The 21,246-nt window shown below is 44.0% G+C and overlaps 1 protein-coding gene across 1 annotated transcript in view; it reads left to right on the forward strand.

The window, feature by feature from the left end:
- The first annotated feature begins 308 nt into the window (after positions 1–308).
- P2RY10 (P2Y receptor family member 10) overlaps positions 309–21,246 on the forward strand; it is a 173,588-nt gene continuing 152,650 nt past the window's right edge. The window contains exon 1 of the mRNA XM_069212569.1: positions 309–424. The gene's annotated coding sequence lies outside the window, so the exon portion shown is untranslated. The remainder of the gene's footprint in view (positions 425–21,246) is intronic.

The raw sequence follows: 21,246 nt of genomic DNA on the forward strand, positions 1-21,246 counted from the left end.
GTCTCCAAAAGTCCTTTACAAGCCAATATTTTACTGTTTGCTGTGTGGATTCATTATTTTTCTTTCAAAACAATGCATACTATTTCCGCTAAATAATACATTAGTGAAAAGGCGTTGAGTGCAAAAGCTAAAATATTTGAGGGTCTTCATTTCTCCCTGTTGCTATGAAGAAGATGTGTTGACATATTTACACCACGGTCTCAGCAGAACCAAGCACGAACATCGTGCTTGTGGTTAGATGCGCATCGACGGTACTTCCTCTTCTGGAGTCATCAAGTACGAGACGCGGTTAATTTATAGCGATTATAGGACGACAACGGCCATCGTGCTCAAAGAGCAACCGACGCAATGTGGCGGGATAGACAATTTCACAAATCAACGGCTGTCTGGCTATGTTTCACTTTTAACTGGACATTACCGTGAGGTAAGATGCCTTTTATGAAGCCTTCTATTCTTCTGCAGATAAAGATGTAAAGCAACAACTTTTAATACACATAAATAATGTTTGCAGATGATTGTATTTTACACCTAGACTGTGGTATGCATCATTTACTGGAGCTGCTTTTCATTAAATCGGAAGTTGGTTAAAAGTCAAAGTTGATTTGATAAATCATTGTTTTATCTTGCCTTAATATTCAGCGAGTCGAATTCCTCTAATTTAATAATTACTTTTAAATGACAAACTCTGTATTATAGCAATAAATAGCAATGCCGTTGCCGATACGTGGAAGATTGACCTAAACTCCAGGCACTATAAAAACAAGAGTACGATTTTCATGTACACAAGTACAGATGCCTTGTGGAGTTCTCCTACTCTCGCGTTGGAACTAATCCGGGCGAGCCAAAATCGTTTTTTTTGGCTCAGTTTGGAAGTGCTTCCCACTTCAATATATATTTTTTTGTCCCATGAGTTTCGACAAGGCAGATTTATAGGAGGTGCCACGTAACACTTAATTATTTGTAATCCAGGAGATTATATATGATTAAATTGGAGGGGTTTAATAACTTTTTGTGGAGATTAAATATTTTTAATCTCCTTTGGCTGTGCGAATAATACGGGTATTCAAATAAAAAAAATGATGGCAAGTTGGCACCTGCCAACGTTGAAAGTACAGGAAGTGCTGTCATAACACCTTGTTTCTTGAGGTGCTGGTATTAAAAGGGCTCATGTTAATCCAAACTTCCAAAGTTAGAGAAAGCTGGTGCTGTACTGGTTTTTTTCCTGTGTCTATGTGAGATAATTAGCGTATGGCAAGGAGAACAGATAAATTAGGGCGGGTGTGAGGAAGCTGCCGTGAGTAGTTTGCTGAAATATCGTTTTCCCTGAAAATCAATAAGGTATTCACGTTAAAATGATTTCAAGCATTACAAAATTGACATGTTTGCAGAAGTAAACAACTTTGTGAATTGAAGATCCTTGAAAATCTAAGAATTGTAGGACTGGACAGTCATTTGTTTAAAGTAAACTGACAATTGACAGATGTTGTTCCTTTTTGTCTAATACAATTGTGTTCAAAATGTAACACGGAGTTACTCCTCCACAGCGTAATAAAAACACCACGAGAAACGTCAAATTATATTTTCTGATCACGTTACATATCATTGGTGTCGCCTAAACCATTTCCTTATTTATACTTCATACAGTCAGTTTTAGGCAGGAATTATCAAATTAGGAAATACACATCTAAATAGGTCACATCAAAAATACATGCATGAGAAAGTGAAATAAGTTAGGAAATGGTTTGTTGCTGATAAAGTGCATGATAAGGAACGTTGTGGGAAAGTGTTTCGTCATTTCACAAAAAGACCAAGTTTGGGTGAACCACAAAGCCCCTTTTGCAATACCCAATGTAAAACTTTCTTTGGAGAGGGTGTGCCTTCACAAAACGGTATTTACTCACCTACAGCCGTTTCCGCTTTCATATAAACGAGGGGGTGTTTATTGTCCCTGCATATGCTAAACTTACAGAAGCAAGTGAATGGGCAATTAGGCCCTTGGGATGTCCCCCGTGTTGGTGTACTGTGATTTAAGTGTGTGGCAATCTCCTATTCCATGGAGCAATGCCACAGCACGAAAGCATTGAAGCTAAAAGAAAGACTGGGTCAAGGTTTGATTAAAAAAAGAGAATACACACAAATCTGTGTTTTAGGATGAAATTTAAGGGAGACAGTCAGGAGGTGAGGTGGCAAATCAAGCAATTAGCAATGCAATTGGATAGGGAACTTGGGGCCAGATGTAGCAACCCGTTTGCGACTCGCAAACGGCGAAAATCGCCGTTTGCGACTCGCAAACGTGGGTTTGCAATTCAGAAATGCATATTGCGAATCGTTACCGACTCGCAATATGCATTTCTGACTCGCAAATAGGAAGGGGTGTTCCCTTCCTATTTGCGAGTCGCATTGGGATGCAATACCATTTGCGACCGCATATGCGGTCGCAAATGGCATCGCAGTTACCATCCACTTCAAGTGGATGGTAACCCAATCGCAAATTGGAAGGGGTCCCCATGGGACCCCTTCCAGTTTGTGACTGGACCCCAAAATATTTTTTCAGGGCAGGGAGTGGTCCAAGGGACCACTCCCTGACCTGAAAAAAACCCGTAACTAAAGGTTTCGTTTTTTTTTGAAGTGCAGCTCGTTTTCCCTTAAGGAAAACGGGCTACACTTAAAAAAAAAAAAAATGCTTTATTTAAAAGCAGGTCGCTAACATGGAGGTCTGCTGACGTCAGCAGGCCTCCATGTTAGCGAGTGCCTATACTCGCAATGGGGCCGCAATTTGCGACCCACCTCATGAATATTCATGAGGTGGGTCATTGCGACCCCATTGCGAGTTGCAGTCGGTGTCTGAGACACCGTACTGCATAGCAATTTGCGACTTGCAAATTGCGAGTCGCAGGGACTCGCAATTTGCAAGTCGCAAATTGCTTTTTTGCTACATCTGGCCCTAGATCAATGATTACGCTGTGTCTTGGTTGGAGTGTTCAATGGAATAAACCTGAGTGCAAAACATATGATTCGACAATTTATCCAATGTTATGGACTGGAACTCTCAGAAAGTACTAAGAAATCTAGTCTAGACACTGTTGTGAAGCCATCATAAGTTTATCGAGTAAAGATAGTGCAACTTGTAAGCAGCATATGGAGACACCTTATAGACTCCATTTGGTAGGTATTTGAATGATAGCTAAATAGATGAGCTAAGGTAGAGGAGACTTGAAAAGAGTTTGAAATTATACATTGCATTTTTCATATTGTGTTCCAGCACGGCGTTTGTGTTCAAATACATGTGAGAAGTAGTAACTGAAAGTGCTGTAGTTTAACCCCAAATAGTTAGCTGTACACATTAACGATGAAAGGTCTACATAACTTTAATCAGTGCTGTGAGAAATTGGGATGTTGGTTAACTGGAGTGTGAATCCTGGTAAAGGAACAGCCATAATCCATTGCAAGGTGAACCACATATAGTCACCAAATTAACCTGTGCTTAACTCTGTGTAGCTTGGCACAGAAAGCAGTCAGGCTTAACATAGGGACAATGTGTAAAGTATTTATGCAGCACACAAACAATAGTCAAGTGAAAACACAATACAAGAAAAATTCCAAACCAATTTAGAAGAATAGAGTACATTTAATACATTATTTGGCACCAACACAAAAAACAATCCAATCAGTATAACCAGAGTTATGGTTATGGATTTTTGAAGAATCAACTGCAATATAGCACCTAAAGCAGAAACCGCCAACTCAACTATCTGGTCACATTGGACAGGGTCAAAGCCAAAGGTTCAGGCTGACAGCGATGGAGCGTGGGTCGGACACAGTCCTGGATTAATCCAAGTGAAGGTTTTCGTTGTCAGGTTCTGTGGCAAGATTCCTGTTTGCATGGAAGAAGGTTGCGAAGGCAAGGAGGGCGTTGTGGGCGGCAGTTGCCACAGTGCAAAGAGCAGGCCATGCATCTCAGACAGAAAAGTATGGGGTTCACCAATGATATGGAGCTCTAGTCACGAGAGATTATCTGTGGGCTCGTAGACCTCGCTAGGTTTAAAGAACGGGCGGTGTGAGTGCTGTGTAGGGTGAGTGAGGGAAAGGGGTATTTCCTTTATGGACTTGGTGGTCTCACACACTATATAGTGTCATGCTTCCTCATTTGACCACCTAGCCCCACCCAGGTAGGACAGTGCCACCTGGGGCATTAAAAGAACGGGAGGGAGTGCGTAAATATATTAATCTGGAGATAGTGGGATCCAGCTAAACTACGAGAATATAAAAACACCTAGGCAGTTACCTGTGTGTGATCTACACTTTTAATAGTGGTGTCTGCTGGTGTATTAAAAACAATGACGGGACACCTCAGTGAGAATGAGGACTCACTGGGTCACCTATCTAAAAAATAGCCGACATGTTTCTGCCCACTACTACGAGCCATGGAAGGTCTGGGGGCATTCTTCAGGGCCTAGGATCCCTAAACATCATGCAGTGTGCAGATAGATAAATCTCCCCTGATACGGGGGGAAAAGGAATTAATTAGAAGAAATAAGGGGGCCTACCTGTAGCAAGGGACTACCTCGCGGAGGCCTAAAGGAGTAGAAACACGGGTGACGTTAACTCAACAGCACAACACAGCAAAACACACAATAATCAGGGGTGCCACAGCAAGCCAAAGTCATGCAAAAACACAGTGGAAACAGATATCTACCGATGAAATAATACCTTATCCTAATAACTAAGGCTACTGGCCTCAAATACCAGGAGGGGGAGTGTCCCCTTATAGTCACACTCTGGGGAGGGGGAGAGATAAAGACATAGACAGCGTTGGGGGTTATATATCAAGAAAAAAAATCTCAGTCCGAGAGGAGAAACATGCAGTTCAAACATGCTTGGGGGGAACCCAAACAAATAAATAGTACCCTCTTAGCTCAGAAGGGTGCAGTGGGTAGCAAAGTCATGAACCAGTGGGAAGCTGGGGTCAGGAGAAATTATCTACAGTAAAAAACATGGGGGAAATGCACTGCAGGGAGGAAAGTGGAAGCAACCTGATTACAGGAGATAATAGCAAGTGGCACGCAATGCAAAAAAGCAAAAAAGCACAGATGCACATATTACTGCTGGCAACACACACACACACTAATATCCAGTCAACCAAGCGATCTTATCTGTAGCGTGGCTGGAGGTCAAATGGAAGTCCACCAGAAGGAATGGTTGCAAAGTAAGTGCTCCTGCACTAACTACGTCAAAGGAGGCGCTCGCTGTGCACCTAGACCACCCCTCGCTGGACCGCTTAAGGTATGTGGTCCATCGCGGGGCGGCATAAGTAGTGTGGCTTTGATTGGATGCACCCGTGTGTGCTTAGTCGTACCGGCTCCATCCGGAATCGGCAAACCGGGAGCTGTAGAAATGACGCGGTTGTGCAGGGTTCTCAGCGTCCCTGTGGGAGGTGCAGCATCGAGTCTGCGCTGCGGGGGCTGGGGGATATAGTCCCCAGCCTCCGGTAGGCTTACAGTCGCATCACATGACGCGGAGCCGAGCCGGCGCTGGGGAGGCTTGGGAACTGAGTTCCCAGTCTCCAATAGGCTTCGTAACGCATGTAGCGTATGTGCCCGGAAACCTCTCTCTCCCTGGGGAAAGGGAGGGGAAGGTGCGAGGGAGGGGTGGAGGAGGAGGAGGGGGGGAAAAGAGTGGGAAAAAAGGGGGAAAAGGAATAAAGGAAAAAAGAGGAAAAAAAGGAAGGAAAGGGGGGACAAGAAACATGGAAACAACGTCAGGGAAACAGCAGAAGGACAAGCAACAAAAGAAAAGAGGGGGAAAACAGAATAAAGGAAAAAATAATAAATAAAGGAGAAAAAGGAGGAGGAGAGAAAGAAACAAAGGAACAACGTCAGGTAGAAAAATAGAAGATAAGAATAAACAACAGTAAGCCAGGATAAACAGGGGAGATGGATACGAAGGGGGCAATGAGAGGAGAAAACAGCAGAGGAACAGAGGGGGAACAAAAGAAAAAAGGAAATGGGAGACAGAAGAGAGAAAGCAGTGGGAGGGGTGGGTTAGGGTTGGGGGTGGGGAGAGAACTTGGGAAAAGGAGAGCTTGGAGAAATAGAAGGGACAAAAGTAGGGGGAGGGGAAGGGGACAAGGTGGAGAGAGATAGAGAGGGATAGGGAGTGGTCACTTGTTGAGTGAGGACCAAGGGATATCATCATTCAACCCGCTAGTGTCTGTGTGTAATCTCCAGACCCAGCGTTGCTCATAGTAGAGCAACTTCTGTGGCATATTCTTGGTTGTGGGTGGCAGTTGTTCTAACACAGTCCATCTCATGTCGTCAGGGGATTGGTTTTTGGCGACATAGTGGCTTGTGAGTTTTGTAGCGTCCCGTTTGCATCTTATAGTGCTCCTGTGTTCACAGATACGGGTACTGACCTTTCTTGTTGTCATACCGATGTACTTGAGTTCACACGGGCATTTAATCATATAGACCACATTTTTGCTGTTAAAATTTGTGAGTGCCTTTAGAATCCATGGTGTCTTGAGACCGATTTCTACAGTGGTGGGCTTCTGGGTGAATTTACACACACTGCAGTTACCCCCTGGGTGGTGGCAGGCTGGTGGTGGTAACTGCCAGAGGGTCAGCTGTCTGGTAGGGAGTTTAGTAGTGGGTCTGGTGTGAACTACCATGTCACGTATGTTGGTGCCTCTTTTAAATGCGTGCAGAGGTTGTTGGAGAGGGAGACCGCCTGATGTCAAAATCTCCCAATTATCTCTGATGATCTTTTGGATCTTATTAGATAGTGGATTGAATGTCGTCACACACACTATCTGCTCCGTCTTGGGTTTGTTGATCCGGGGTAGCAGTAGCTGGTCTCTGTTGTTATTTCGTGCTCTTTTATAAGCTCTCCTGATCAGGTGTGTGGGGTACTCTCTTTCTTGAAATTTTGTGGACAAATTACTTGCGTGTTTGTTATAGTCAGAAATATTTGAGCAGTTCCGTCGTAGTCGTAGAAATTGTCCCACAGGTAGATTCTCTCTCAGGGATCTCAGGTTCCTTTGTTTCTCTCTCCTCCTCCTTTTTCTCCTTTATTTGTTATTTTTTCCTTTATTCTGTTTCCCCCTCTTTTCTTTTGTTGCTTGTCCTTCCGCTGTTTCCTCTTATTTTTTATTCTTCTTTTTCTGTTTCGTGATGTTGTTTCCATGTTTCTTTTCCCCCCTTTCCTTCCTTTTTTCCCCCTTTTTTCCTTTATTCCATTTCCCCCCTTTTTTCCCACTCTTTTTTTCCTCCTCCTCCTCCTCCCCTCCCCCCTCCCTCGCACCTTCCCCTTCCTTTCCCCAGGGAGAGGATGGTTTCCGGGCACATATGCTACACGCGTAACGAAGCCTATTGGAGACTGGGTACTCAGTTCCCCAGCCTCCCCAGCGCCGGCTCAGCTCCGCATCGTGTGGTGCAATTGTAAGCCTACCGGAGGCTGGGGACTACATCCCCTAGCCCCCGCAGCGCAGACTCGATGCTGCACCTCCCACAGGGAAGCTGAGAACTCTGCGCAACTGAGCCATTTCTACAGCGCCCGGTGTGCCGATTCCGGCTGGAGCCGGTATGGGTAGCACACACGGGGGCATCCAATCAAAGCCACACTACTTATGCCGCCCCGCGCTGGACCACATACCTCAAGCGGTCCAGCAAGGGGTCGGTCTAGGCACACAGCGAGCGCCTCCTTTGATGTAGTAAGTGCAGGAGCACTCACTTTGCAACCATTCCTTCTGGTGGACTTCCATTTGACCTCCAGCCATGCTACAGATAAGATCGCTTGGTTGACTGGAAATGAGTGTGTGTGTGTGTTGCTAGCAGTAATATGTGCATCCGTGCTTTTATGCTTTGTTGCATTGCCTGCCACTTGCTATTATCTCCTGTAATCAGGTTGCTTCCACTCTCCCTCCCTGCAGTGCATTTCCCCCATGTTTTTTATCGTAGATACTTCCTCCTGACCCCAGCTTCCCACTGGGTCATGACTTGGCTACCCACTGTACCCTTCTGAGCTAAGAGGGTACTATTTATTTGTTTGGGTTCCCCACCAAGCATGATTGAACTGCATTTATTTCCTCTCGGACTGAGATTTTATTTCTTGATATATAACCCCCAGCGCTGTCTATGTCTTTATCTCTCCCCCCTCCCCAGAGTGTGACTATAAGGGGACACTCCCCCTCCTGGAATTTGAGGCCAGTAGCCCTAGTTATTAGGGTAAGATATTATTTCATCAGTAGATATCTGTTTCCACTGTGTTTTTGCATGACTTTGGCTTGCTGTGGCACCCCTGATTATTGTGTGTTTTGCTGTGTTGTGCTGTTGAGTTAACGTCAACCGTGTTTTTACTCCTTTAGGCCTCTATGAGGTAGTCCCTTGCTACAGGTAGGCCCCCTTATTTCTTCTACTTAATTCCTTTTCGCCCCCTGCATCAGGGGAGATTTATCTATCTGCACACTGCATGATGTTTAGGGATCCTAGACCTTGAAGAATGCCCCCAAACCTTCCATGGCTCGTAGTAGTGGGCAGAAACATGTTGGACGTTTTTTAGATAGGCGACCCAGTGAGTTCTCATTCTCACCGAGGTGTCCTGTCATTGTTTTTAAGACACCAGCAGACACCACTATTAAAAGTGTAGATCACACACAGGTAACTGCCTAAGTGTTTTTATATTCTCGTAGTTTAGCTGGATCCCACTATCTCCATATTAATATATATTTAAGCACTCCCTCCCGTTCTTTTAACGGTGAGGTTGAGTCCGCCCAGGTGGCACTGTCCTACCTGGGTGGGGCTAGGTGGTCAAATGATGAAGAATGACAATATATAGTGGGTGAGACCACCTAGTCCGTAAAGGAAATACCCCTTTCCCTCACTCACCCTACACAGCACTCACACCGCCCATTCTTTAAACTTAGCGAGGTCTATGAGCCCACGGATGATCTCTTGTGACTAGAGCTCCATATCATTGGTGAACTCCATACTTTTCTGTGTTGACCCGTTTGTAGTCATGCCAAGGGTTCTTGAACCCAAGAGGCATCTCTGGGGGTCACTAACTCTCTGAAGATGGGTCCAGGAGCTTTTGGGGAGTTTTTTATATCACTGAAACTCAGATCAGAGTGTCAGCAGAATAGCCCTTTAAGTCACTCTGGGGTCCAGAGGGGCCTCCCTCGACCAGAAACAAGCATCCTGGGACCAGTTTTTGGGTATCATACTTCTTCAGCCAGGCTAGCTTGAATCTGGTGGCATAGTGAGGACGGGAGCCACATCTGGGCATACCCTTCCCACTAGGGGTGACCACTGCAAAAAGAACAGTTGATGGACGGAATGCAGACCAAATCAAACATTCACCCTTAGTAACAGATCTGGATTTAATCCATCAGTTTTTTTAATAAGACAAGTTATGTGTGTAGAATATGTTGGGGTACATGGTGGTTGTGTTATTGAATGTAGAGTTTGTATCTTAAAATGCCAAAACAGTAAATAGTCAAAACTATGTAATGCCTTCATACTGGTTACTGCAAGTGTGTACATGTGATTAGGTGGTTTACACCATGCAGGTGTAGAAAGAAAAGGTGATACAGGATTGTTAGCATATACAGTATTCTTTGATTAACTCAGTAAAGTCTGACAATCCACGTGGTTACCGTGAAGATGTTTCAAAAGTTTACATAGTAGTTTCATGTGTGTAGTAGCATCTAGGTAAGTTAAAAAGAGCAACCTTAATTTCCTGATATATGGGCAAAGGGTCCAGTTTATTTGATTAATTACATTATCCATACAAAGAATAGGAGAACAGATGGAGAATTCTAACAGGTGCAAGAATCGTATATATCACCTTCACAAGTCCACTGGCTTTTATAAGAAGATCATAGACCAGCTTATTCTAAAGACTGACAAAACAGTTATTCAAAAGAGGAAACTGTTTGCAAAATATCCATAAGTTCAAGGAATTGAAAGGGTACGAAAATGGAGAACATGTGAATGCAGTGAAAAATGTCATTGACACGTGTGTGTGTGAGTAGTGGATGTGATTAAAAAAGATGCAACTAAGCCGCGTAGAAGGATCCATGCAGAAGCTAATATATTTTGTCACAGATTTTTATAGGCGTCACAGATTGAACATTTAAAGCAGCATCCTGCACTGTAAGGAGCCTATTAGCGACCTATGTGGGTTTCAAGTAGGGGTGGACTGAGCTCACAGAATTCTACTCTGCAGAATTCCGTGGAGTTGGAGAAAAACTTCCATGGAGTTTTGCATGCCCCACCGCACTGGCTTAAATGCACCTGATCTTGCAAAGTTCTAAGCAGGGTCAAGCAGCCCAACCCTGCTTAGCGCTTCTGAGATCAGGCGCATTCAGGCCAGGGTGGTATGCTGTAGGAAACTAAAGCTGCAGTTTCAGGCCTTTTGCTCAGACACAGACCACAGGCCGAGAGCCTCCTGCTCTCCAAACCTGCACACTTCCCTTCTTCAACTGCCCTTCTTCACAAACTTGCTACAGAGGGCCAAGCACACCCCCTGTCTTGCACCAGCCTTGCAATTGCTTCCTCTGCACTTACAGCCTTTCTTTGGGGCCTAGCACTAGCAGCAGCAAACAGCTGACCACCAGCAGCCTGGTATTTTCAGAAAGTGCCTAGCCTGGCTTGCCACAGGCTTCTAAGGCACTTTCTCAAGCCAAACACATCTCTATGTGGTGAGGGCTGCTGGTCTACCATTCGGCAGCTGATGCTCACCTGGTCTCCAGCTCTCCCTGCTGGCCTCAGCACTGCATCCCAACCACCACTTCCTTTCCCAGGGACTCCAGGGAGACAGATTCTTTTCAAGTGGAGCTGTGACTGCATGTGACCTTTTTAACAAGCACAGACACCCCTCATATGCAAATACTGTCTGTGCCCAGTGCCGCCCACATGTGCACATAGAAGAGAAAGTGAAATGAGGGTTTGACCTGGGTCCAGGAGGGTCCCCTTTGCCACAGCCTCGCTCTCTGCCTCCCTCTGCTTCCTGCTCCTGGGCTGCAGAAGACAGTGAAAGGATGGGGGTCTGGATCCAGAGCTGGCACCGATGCAGCCCCTCAACAGCATCTTGCTGCGGCTCCACGCCGACCAGCAGAAAGTAAAGCCTGTTATAGCAGGGCTAATGTTGATTTGGGCTGAGTTTAAAGTGCAGCCCAGTTATGGGCCACACAGCACAATCGTAGACTGTCTGAGCTTGCCCTGTGTGGCCCATAACTGGGCTGCAATGCTAATGCTGTTGAGCTCTGCTGCGCTGCCAGGCTAGCAGTGTTTTTGGCTGAACTCCATGCTGCAAGCGGAGCGCAGAGTGCTAAAAAACTCTTTTAACTTTGTCAGTGGAGCAGACCTCCCCGCCCACCCCTAGTTCCAAGGTGTGTCCAGCAGTGCATGATCAGTGCGGAAGAAAGGCATTTAATTAAAAATATTTTGAAGAAGCCAGGTAACTATCTACCCTAATTTGACTAGATATGCTTGACAGAACTGAAGAAGAATAAAAGGTACATTAGACCTGGCTTTGACTTAGGCTGTAGTTGAAGAGCACAGATGTCTGTACAGCAGTACAGAGAGCAAATTTTGAGGTTTGGGGAAATGTCAGTGCGAGTTAAAGAACAGTAGGACAGAACCAAAGCCTCCCTTTGACATGCAATTATGAGGTGGTTTACAGTTGGGTTAGAGAATAAGATAATTTAACTTTGTTAGAAATGGGTGTGAGCATGCTCGGGCCGAGCAATTTGAAAATGGGCTTATTTAGCTTAGCACAGGGGCTCCAGGGGTTGAGAAGGAAGGCCAGAAATTGAGGGTGCTGTGAGGCACGCTGATAAGGTGGGACAGGATATGGTATTGCACATTTATTTCCACATCGCTCTCTTAGTACATGTTCCTTTTTTCACCCAGATGCAACAATTGTTCTCTGTGGTTGTCTGCTCTGAGGCTCTTAAATGTTTCTACAAATGCTGCAACTTTAATCCATATACAATAGCTGACAACATCAATCAATTGTACACCACCTGGTACTTGCCCTGAGGAGTTTTAATATTATGGTGCAAGTCTCCTTTGCTCAGGTTTGGGAATCACACTACTGGCTGTTCTTTGCTTTGTAGCATACTTTGTAGCATACAAGAAATATGCCACATCACTGCACCCAGGAAAATACAAAAATGATCACCACACTGATGTCCTATGCTACCAAGAAGAAATGATAAGAAATAATTTAACTGGAAAATTAATCACAGGACAGAAATAATACAGAACGCCAAAAAGCCAAAAAATGAATAACTGGGACATTCTCCAATGCTGCTTCACCATCTTTGTGGCAAATGTATAACTGATCAGAATTGCATAGTGGGTGGAAATTTCTATGTACAAAAACCCAGCATTTACATTGAGGCAGGAAGGCTGAGTGGAACAGAAAAGATACATTAAGGTTTAGTCTGATACAATCTCCTTTTCTGAAAAATCATTACCTCAACTCTTCATTCTTATGTTTACCACCCTGTTAGTCCTGACCTTGTAATTTTATGAGACCTAGAACTGACAGTGGCAATACAGGTAGAGGAAAGAAGGTCCCAAGTAGTACATCATGCTGGGTCGTTGGAGATGGATTTGATAAAAAAAAGTGCTCCTCAAGATTTTGTGTCTTGTGAGTATGAATGATGGAACCCTTTTGGATCCTGAAGGACTCAACAGCATGATGACATAAGTGGTCAGTGAATACAAGTTTAAAATGTTGAGTTTGCGGTTCACACTGAAAAATAAAGACATGTAATAAATAGCTCTGTGTGTGGCAGATTTATTAGTGGGTATCCAGGCTGAGCAGAACACTACAACTGCCATTGAGATAGGTGATAACTAACCCGAAGATTGACAGTGCTCTCCTGGAGAGTTTGCCGTGGTACAAGAAAACTGCTTGTGCGTGCCACATGTGCCTTTGCCAAATTGTCAAATCGATTGTTGGTGCATGTGGAGTCAAAGTGGAACACCAGTCAATGTAAAGCTTTTGAAGATAAAAAAAAGCTTTACTGAGAAGTCTGTGAATCTGTGGTCAAGAAACTATGCACAATGCCATACAGAAAGGCACCGTGTTACTACACAATAGAGAGCTCTACAGCATACAGAATTTTCCAGCTGAAGGCGGATACAACCAGGTTTTAAAAGTGGAGCAATTAGAACAGCAGGATACGCAATAATACTGAGATCAGAAGTGCTGCAAGGCAGAGCTCACTCAGGTGTTAAAAAAACAAAAAGAGAGACTGAAAATTTGACCCATCAAGTACATGAAAAGTTCATCTGCTTACCTGAACTGATTAAAGACCATCATCATACTGCTACGGAAGGTGATTCTAGGAGAAGTGCTTGGGGTTGTGCTTATGGAGCCGTCCATAACTGCAGTGACGAGAGGTCCAGCAGAAAACCGTTCTGCCAATGGAGATCATAAAAGATTACCCTAAGGCCTTTGCACATTGCAGGGCCGGAGCATGGTCGCGAATGGAACAGATCCTGCTTTCTGGCACAGAGAGAACTCCAGTTGCGGTGTCAAAAACTGTTGTAAATGCTTTCAACTATAGGAATGACATATTGGTTTTCAGAGCTACACAGAAGGAACATGACAAAGCTTTATGGCAAGTGTGTTGTTTACTTGTTGATGCTGGTTTAACACTAAATGCAGAGAAATGTGAATTCAATTAAAAAAAGGTAAAATAATTTGCCCATATCTTTTATGATGGGGGCATGATACCCGATCGAGCTAGGGTACAAGCTAAGGTACAAATGTTTTCAACCACCAGTCCCCCATAAGATGTTTCCATCTTGCGTTCATTTCTTGGCATGGCAAGTTACTGTTCACGATTAGTTACTGTGAGTGCTCAACTGAGAATGTTGATGCAAAAGAATATTCCATTTCATTGGTCATATGAATGCGAGCAGAGTTTTAAGAGCATTAAACAAGCTATTGAAAATGCTACTGAAATGGCATGTTTTGATCTGAAGTTACATACTGAAGTTGTTGTGGCTAACCCTGTCAGTTTAGGCGATATTCTCGCTCAAAGGCATATTCTGACCTATACAAGTGAGAGTTTGTCCCAGACTGAACATGCTTATTCACAACCAGAAAAAGAATGTTTAACAGTGGCGTGGGCTTGTGAACATTTCCATGTACTCCTGTATGGAAAACATTTCTTGCTTGTGATGGATCATCAAACATTGCTGACTATCTTTGGCAATCCAAATGTCAAGATGCCTCCATGAATTAAACGTTGGGGTCTATGACTGCAAGAGTACAACTACAGAACTGTGCATGGCTCAGGGAAAGATCAAAACCCTGCTGACCTCTTCTCAAGAGTGCCTATATATTGACCTGGTATCCCATCTAAGACTGCTGACGCCTACATAAATTTCATTTTGAAAACAGACCAGCTGCCTTTTCATTGGAACAAATTTTCACTGCCATGATCCAAAATAGTGACAGTTGAAATTGAATGACATTAATACCAATAACTCTTGGAATCGACATACTCAAACTCTTACAGTGGCAGTGAGTTTTCAGAAATACAAAAATGTCAAAGATGAACTGTCAGTGACACAAGAAGGAAATATTAGGAGGGATTCAAGAATTATCATTTCAAAGAGTCTGTGACAGCAAGTGATTGAACATTGTGGAAATGTTGCCACTAGCCCGTGGAGATTTCAATCTTGTCATTACTTCTACATCTCCAAGGCATATCATAGACACTCTGATTATTGATTCCCAGTTTCCAAAGACATGATCCAAGTGAGTTATATAAGAAAAAAAAGACTCATTGAAGAATTATATTATGTATATGTTGTAAAAAAATAGCAATTTGTTTATTTAACAGAGTGGGAGATGTTGTGTTTTATGAGTATGAATGATGGAACCTTTTTAGATCCTGAAGGACTCTGTAGTATGAGGACTTAAGTATTAGAATATGGGGCAGTGAATGCAGGTTTGGAATGTTGAGTTTGCTGTGCCACGCTGACGAATAAAGATGTGTAATTCATAGCTCAGTGTGTGGCATATTCATTAGCAGGTACCCAGGCTAGGGAGGACGCTACAATGGAGAGCACAGAAGCAAGAGGGAGAAGAAGTTAGATTTCTGTCTTTAAACATACATACATTGTATCCAGCTAATACTCAGGATATAGGTTCAACTATTGAAAGTTCTCACACTTCTTACCCTGTAAGAGGAGAGGCTACAACCTTCAAAATAATAGTCACTCTTACGAATGGCCAAAATAGCAGAATACTAGTGATAAGGACAGCTACTGCTCCAACTTTCACAATGATTAAATGATCAATGATTAAAGAGGTTTTGAGAAAATAAAAATAGAACAGCTTTACACCACACCCTTTGAATGTGAACCAAATTAAAAGAAAATGCAGAAATAAACTGTGCTAATTTAAATATCAAGATGATGGGGGGTGGATTTATTCTGGCAGAAGATAGATAGTCATTGATTTGGCTCTGTGATGGTAGAGGAAAGAGGATAATATTTGTGTGTGGTATGCATCTGTCAACAGCCTTTAATTTAGGAAATGCATACATTGAATTTAATTGAGTTAATTGAATGGCACGAAGTGTACCCTTAGATGAGAACTCACAACTACTGTTTTAGGACTTTAGGACAGGTGCTTGTTATTTCCCATTGTGTCCTTGTCAAAGCATCAGAATCTACCAGTTGTTTTCTGCAGCACTCCTTTAACTACAAGAACATTTTCATATCCTCACAATAATGAAAGTGGGGGAGGAAAGGAGCGGTGCAAAAATGCCACATCAGATCGTGGGGGACTCCGACCAGCTAGCCAGCCATGTTGGATCAAACCTGAATCCGCCATGGTCCATTGTTCTCTTATTTTTTTGGAGGTCATATCTTAGTGGGAGTGTCCAGAACGAGAGCAGCAGGAGTAGCCAGAGTGAAATCCAACTCCCACCATCGCTGCCATAGTTGTCACATCTCCCTACGTTAACAAGGAAGAAGAGGAGGTGAGACGGGCTCCTTGTAGAGATGCAGAGTGGTGCCACATTTTCCTTCTGCCACCCCCGTCTCGATTGTGAAGGCAGCCAGGTGTTCATGCCACAGTGGGGAAGGGCAGGTGGGTGGCATTCAGACTGCAACATCCAAGCCACCACTCACCATACACTCCCACCAGGAGAGGTTCCTTGATTGAAGGCAACAGGTAAGTCCTGTGGGGAGGAGAGGGGTGGAAGCAGTGGCGGCTGAGGGAGGAGGTGCTGTGTTTGTTGGCTTGGGTGGGAGTATATACCTTGGCTGCCTGTTGTCCTAAATGTCTAGCGGCCAAGTGCCGGCTGTAATATAACAGCAAGGCAGTGACTGCCTAATTACCCCCAGGGTTGTGCGCAGCTGGTCTATTACAACCTGCAATAATAACAATTATACTCATAATCAAATATTTATTGACTTTTAAAGCCCGAAAGCTGCTTGGCAGCGTTGTGTTCTGTTCTAATGAACTAATTATTAATGATTGGGCATGCACTGCCTGGTTGAGCTCAGAGTCGCTCAGGCCATGCGTATGTCCCCCCTTCCAATATTGCACCTGCAATTAACATGCAGACGCCAACCTCTGACAAATAACGTTAAGAACATGAAGCCCGGCTCCACCAGGCAGAAGTCAACTTACCAACACCTTTAAAAGATCATGGGCTCACAAATTTCTCAAACACCTTTTGTCCTTTTCAAGACACGGAGGGTGCCAACTTCAGCACACACTAAGGGGGTCAACTTGCACAGCCAGTTTGACCCTGTGACACAGTCACTCCCCCCATAGCTAACATCCAGGTGCCTGATAACAAGTATGTAGTGGGTCATGGAATGGATCGGGCCCATCTCTACAAAACAGACTTCTAGGCTCCACAAGTCTGGAGCTCTCATTCAGGAAGGAAAATAGGAGCTTGTCTCATTCCAATCTTTATGTGCAACCAGCTAGTATCAATTTTTCATTTTGCGTGGCTTTACTTCCAAACTTTGCGCCATCAGCCCTGCAGTAATTAAACCTTTGAAGGCTGTATCACATACATTGGCGCAGGAAAGCGCCTCCAAAATCCTTAAAAAGTGGGCCTATCTCAGGAAGTGGACTTAATGATAGTGTTCACCAAATTATTGGATCCAGAACAAGTAGCAATTTAGGGTACTCAGATCCCCTATTAAGGACTCTTCAGGCAGTAGTAAAAGCCATAGACTACCACTTGATGAAGCTGGATATCCAGGTGAAACCTACAAATACGCTACCTCATTTTGTCTCAAACATCGACTCAGTATTAGAGAAACTAAATCAGTTTGTCTCCAGAGCAGTCTAATTTTGCAAGCTCTCTCTGGTCCCTAATTATAGACAAATTGAGCATTTTACTTGAGGTGTTCCTAACCACCTTAATGTCGGAATAACAGATAAGTGGGTCTCCAGGCTGCCCAGCTATACATGAAACTCTACCAGCGAGGAAAGACGTACCGCTACTACCGTCCGCAAAAAAACGGGAGGATCCCAAAAAATATGCAACCACAGGGTGCAGCCAGGCCAACATTGAAACACTAACTCACCCAGTCTCAGCCCACACAAGTCAACAGGTTAGACTATGTAAAGAAGTACCCATTTAAATATGCAAATATGAAAGATAGAGCGTGAATCATCTAAAAAGTCCACATGTGGTGTCTCAAGGATTCCCAAGCTGTGGCTGATGACATTCAAATTATTACCGGCTCAGCAGGGAGCACACTCGACAGAACTGAAAGTGACTCCAATGAGCCACACTGTAACAGCATAGCCCCCTCAAAATTGAAGATAGTCCATAAGATGCCGCATAAACAGAGCAAAAATACGTTTTAGCTGCCTCTTGGGCCAAAAACAGCCCCAACTGCAAGTGTTTCCAATTTTTAGCAAAAAGACAACCAAGTTGAATAAGGGAAAGAACGGACCAAAAACAAGAAAAAATTATGCTATTTACAGTTCAACCAGTTCCCAGGCAACTACTGTAGAACCATAGTGCGGAAGACATGTAAATCATCTCCTACACAAACAGAGACAGCGGCTGCTGTTGATACTCCAATTGGCCAACCCACAGTTTCACCTAGGGTAGTACAGAATGGAAATGGCAACCCAAATCTTCTGAATCCACCTGAGGTTTACACAGAGATATTAAGGTTGTCACAATGCGGAGCAAAAATTAACAAGGACTCCCCATGAGCTATACACTACAGTATAATGTGCACCCAGATCGTAGTGTAACAAATAGCAAGGTGATGCATACGGTCTTCATTGAACCGCAGGAAGGGGAATTTTTGAGACAACACCCAAGTACCAGTATTTACCTGTGCAACCAAATTTGACCTAGGCAGTGCCCGGTCAGTCCTCAACTTAAGGAACACGAAACCTGCACTTCAAAATCAGCACAGTTTTCAGGACAGCCAAGCTCTGCCTCTGTATGATGCAGTAGTGAACTGGGTCAGAGGGAGTTCCAGACTCTTAGAGGGTGTCTATTATACACCCCATCTATAAAGGAGGAGACAAGAGTAACCCTAGCAATTATCACTTTATATCCTTGTGAGAAATTGGGTTACTTGTTGAGGGGGATGAACCCTACTGAGCAGGATCCACTATCCCTGTTAGCGTGAATTCACAAGTAAACCCTACAATAACCTGTGCTCATCCCTCGGATAGCTTGGCACTGAGCAGTCATGCTTAACTCAGAGGCAATGTGTGAAGTGTTTGTTCAATACTTCAAACAGTAATTCAGTGGAAGCACACACACAAAAGGATACCATATCAGATTAGAAAACTAGAGTAATGTTTAATAAATAAAACAAGTCCAAAATGACAATATTCCAGTCAGTAGAATCGGAGATATGCAGGTTTAAAGATTTCAGTAAAAATAGCACGAAAAAGCAAAGCACAAGATGTGGCTATCTTGTTGTGTTGGACTGGGACAAAGTCACAATTTCAGGCTGACCCTGGTGGAGTGTTGGCTGGCTACAGAGATCCAGTTAGGCCTACTAAACAAGAGTACCTTAAATCCTGGTTGCAAGCTTTGTGAGGTCCCGCATTAAGGATGTGTTGTGCAGCCAAGGCAATGTGCAGATTCAGAGGGGCTCCAAAGCCTGATGCAAGGCCCTGCTTCTTTATCAAGGAGTCCGTTGAGGGCTTTCAATGTAAAGTCCAGTGTCGAGGATGAGTTGTGCAGTCGAGGCAAAGCATTGTTTCTGAGCAGCTGTGAGGCTGCGATGCGAGAACCTGAGTCATAATTGAAGCTCCCATCGACAAGAGGTTTGTGATGCGAGGAGCTGTGTTGGGAAAGCTTTGCACAGGCAGCAGTTCTGATGTGGGCTGCAAGGTCAATGTGGATTGTTTGCGCTGAGAGAACCCTCACAGCAGAGGCAATGCATCGGTTCTGCTCAGAATTGCACTGTCCAGCAGAGGAGATGCCTTGGTTCTGCTGGGTATAAAGATTAGCTGGCAGAGCACCTTAAGACTGACTTCCGAGGGTCCCAGAGTCTGGTGGCCCTATTGGACAGGGTAGGATACACAGATGGTAGAGTCCAAGTGCTGGGTTCAAAGTTGTTGGAACCTTTTGTCACTGAGCATCTAGTCAAGAGGCCAGCAAGCTAGCCCTTGGAGGCATTCAGGGGTTCTGAGTTCAACAGATGCAGGTCCAGTCCTTCTCACCCAGGCAGGAGAGCTGCAGGCAGCAGGTCAGCACAGCAGGGCAGCAGTCCTTCACAGAATCAGTCTAGCAGACTGGCAGTCCTTTCAGGCAGCACAGCAGTCCTACCTGGCTAAAGTATACACACACTCCAGAAATGTACTGAAGAATTTGTGTCAGAGGTCCAATATTTATACCCAGTTTTGTCTTTGAATTGGAGGAAGCTTTGAGGGGATCCTGTTTGAAGTCCACAGCCTTCCTGCCTTCCCTGCCCTGGCTCCAGACTAACTACAGAGGGTATGTAGACCTTTGTGTTGAGCAGGGCAAACCCATTCAAGTGTAAACAGTGCTGTGCCCAGCTCCGTTCTCACATCCTGCTAGTGATGGCCCATCCAGACACACAAATCCTCTCTATTGTTTGTGGCTGTCTAGGAGGAATTCACACATCCCAACTGTAAGCTACCCCTAGTCATGTGACCCAGGAACAGGCTACAGACACTAAATGAATACAGCAGGAAAATATAATTTTTTGGGAAAATATAATTTTTTTCAATTACAATTCATGAACTGGTTACCGGTTCCCAATTGGAAAGTACAGCTTATTAAATTCGATAATGTAATTCCGATGTTATCCTATGGGAGAGGTATGTCTTGCAGTAGTGAAAAACTAATTTAATATTTTTTCACCATCAGGACATTTAAATCTTTAAATTACATATCCTGCTCTTTAAATACACTGCGCCCTGCCCTCTGGGCTGTCCAGGGCCTAACTTAGGGGCGGTATATGTATGAAAAAGAAAGATTTGGGCCTAGTAAAAGGTTTATTTTGCCAGGTCAAAATGTCAGTTTAAACTGCACAAACAGGCTGCAATAGCAGTCCTGAAACATGTTTAAATGGCTACTAAACCGGGTGGCTCAATATGTGCTGCAGGCCCGCCAATATCATTTAATTTACAGGCCCTGGCCACAGTTAATACCACTTTACTGGGGAATTAGAAGTGAATTTCAATATGTCCATTAGGGATAAACCAATGTAACCATGTTTTAAGGAGTGAACACATGCACTTTATCCCCGGTTAGCAGTGGTGTGCAGAGTTCTAAGGCGAGCAAGAACAAAATCAGCCAAAAGATGAAGGAGGAAGGCAAAAAAGTTTAGGGGAAAACAACCCTAAGGCTGACTGGTCTAAAAGCTCTTCTGGACAATGAGGTAAAGCATTTTGCAAGCCTCCTGATAAAAAAAACTGTGCAAGTGATAATGAAACAGTTTCAAGGAACCAGACAGCTTTCTGTTGTGGATCAAATCTCAGTGTGCTAGCCCTGTGTATGGATTTGTTTTTGCAGCTAAACCTTTATTATATACATCCATTATATACATGTTTTATTGATTTTAAAGCCAGTTTTCACAGTGTGCAAAAATATATCTTGTGGCAGAAACTAGCAGACTGGGACACCCTGATGAAGCTACTCAGGGCTATCCAGATGTTCTACACTTATACCTGCTACAGGTAAAACTTGGCATCAGAAATAAGCTGTCAAGGAGAGTACACAGCATATCAGGCCCAAAGCAG

The sequence above is a fragment of the Pleurodeles waltl genome, chromosome 2_1 (assembly GCF_031143425.1).
Source record: "Pleurodeles waltl isolate 20211129_DDA chromosome 2_1, aPleWal1.hap1.20221129, whole genome shotgun sequence".
NCBI lineage: Eukaryota > Metazoa > Chordata > Amphibia > Caudata > Salamandridae > Pleurodeles > Pleurodeles waltl.